Here is a 2,500-nt window from a genome sequence, read left to right as displayed (position 1 = left end):
CGTAGAAGTTGAGGCTTTATTTACGCTATCTTTCAAACTTGGCATAGACACAATCACAAACTGAATTCACACCAGCTCGATCAATTGCAAACCTTATTCTTCAAAATGAACAAGTTTTGAATAAATCCTGCAACAGCACAATTACAATTCCTTAATGACAAGCATATTAAAACAAAAAAGAAACAAACAAGAAAACATACAAGCAAACACACCAGCATGAATGAGCACAATGTAGTATTGCACTTTTTCTCTCGAACTTTCGTGATCCTACTGTATGTACACGATTAGCAATATGCTAAAACGCTAACAGCACTTTCGTGATCCTACTGTTTGTACACTATTAGCAAGATGCTAAAACGCTAACAGCACTTTCATGATCTTACTGTATGAACACTATTAGCAATATGCTAAAATGCTAACAGCACCTCGGAATGCACTAGAGGTAGCGAGGTAACATTACTCTGAATGGTTACATGATAGCTGCTGACTAACTCTGGACCTATAGTATATACCAGTGGTTCTCAACCGTTTTTCTTAAAGCCCCCCCTTACCTGTGCCCAAGACTAACCGTGCACCCCCAACCCAAACTTTTATATGTGAATACACACTTAAAAAGATTGAAGTGATTCAATGTTTTTTTGCTTGAGAAAGTAATCAATACCTTAATGACTTGAAATGGGGACCAAAATATGTTTTAATTTGGTTTTGATTGGCCTAATTATAATGTTCCCAGGCAGAATTTTGGTCACAGCCTCAATACAAACAAAATTCTGCGCACCCCCTGGAATGTCCTGCGCACCCCCAGGGGGTGCCCGCACCCCAGGTTAAAGGGGCATTCCACCGGTGGAGACATGAATATGTATTGAAAGTGGGCCATATATGTAATAGAATAGTAGCATAAATTTCTAATTTGGCGCCTTCTTGGCCGAGAAAAGGCAGAAAATGAGTTTTTAGTGCTTGTGGATTTGTGACAACAATCCCCAAAATGCATTGCAATGCTCAAGTTCCACAGGCCACACCCAGGCAGCTCTGCCAGTGACTTTCTGGAGCCTCAATGGCAGTGATTTCAAAAGCACTGGCACACTGATCTGTGATAGGTCAGTTAGCGCATTAGGTCCAACCCTCTATGGCCGGGGTTGAAAGGGTGGGAAAAAGGCTTGTAGTCTCAACAGAAATCTACCTTTCTTACACTTCCTCCTACAATGATGCAAAATGATAATTTTTACAACATTGAAGGAGGAAGTGTTAAGAGGTGAATACGGATTTCTCCTGTCTCGGGGGGAATTGAGAGAGTGTTGCGTGACCATTCAAATGTATGACTGAAGTAGCAATGAAAAGCCTAATGCAAATGGGTGGAGTGTCCCTTTAAGAACCACTGGTATATACTGCACATGTACGTATGTAGGCTCATCACTTACTCTGAAATGTACTGAGAGTAGGGGTAGGTGACCAATTGTGTGTGTGTGTGTTTCGCTACTAAACCGCTTGGACCAAGACTAAGACAAAGGCCAAAGCATATTACAGTATGTTTATAACGTAACAAAAAATAATGATTATAGTATAAATGATAATAATTTTACTTGGTAGACTTAAAGCAATACAATCACGATATAAAGATTACAGTTAGTTGCATTCCTATTCCTAAATCTCTTGCACATTGCTCTATAGTCCTATCCCTTTACAAATGAGAAGATGCAAAGGTTACGATGCTGCTCGATAAAGCACAGAATGGTATTACTGCTGTATTGTGTGGGGCGAAGTATTTGAAAGTACTTAATGATTCCTGAAAGATTTTTTTTAAATCAAAAGTGGCTGTATCTTTTCTTGTCAGTGCCCCAAGCGTGAATATGTACGTAAGTATTGAGTATTTGCTCATGTGCAAAGGAACGTTCACTTAATTGTTGTGAATCCTTCTCATAGACCAGGGATGGGCGACTTTTATAATGAGGAGGGGCACGTTTTCTCATCGCCATCGGAGGCCCACATGACTGCCCATATTGTCTGGAAGGAATAGAATACTCAATGCTCAATACTCTATTGGCTAACAGTATTACAATTACAGTATTACAGTATTACATAATTACAACGGATTGATTCAATAGTCTTAAACACTTAGTGGTTTCTTTTGCCTTAAGACATGTAAAAGTTTTTATCTTTTACCTGACATGTTTCGACGGTGTTACTTCCGTCTTCATCAGAGGGTCACTGTGATGTTGATGAGTGACGTGCTTTAAAAACAGCTGATGTTGTTGTGGAGGTGTGACCTCCCTGTCAATAATGACAGGTTGGTCACACCTCCTGCTGTTAGAGTTGTCCTCTTAGGATGGTGGTCCAGGTGTGTGAGAGCATGTAAGCCCCCTCATCCCTGTTCATGGTACTTGGGCTACGCTTTCTGATCTCCATAGACTCCTTAATCCAGCGGTGGTATCTGTTGTTCTCTTGCTGTATGACTTTTGCCTTGTCCCAGTCCATGATGAAACTACGACAGCTGCTAGTACAC

Source organism: Engraulis encrasicolus, chromosome 15 (genome assembly GCF_034702125.1).
Source record: "Engraulis encrasicolus isolate BLACKSEA-1 chromosome 15, IST_EnEncr_1.0, whole genome shotgun sequence".
NCBI lineage: Eukaryota > Metazoa > Chordata > Actinopteri > Clupeiformes > Engraulidae > Engraulis > Engraulis encrasicolus.
The sequence above is the reverse complement of the archived record's forward strand: the minus strand, read 5'-3'. Positions refer to the sequence as shown.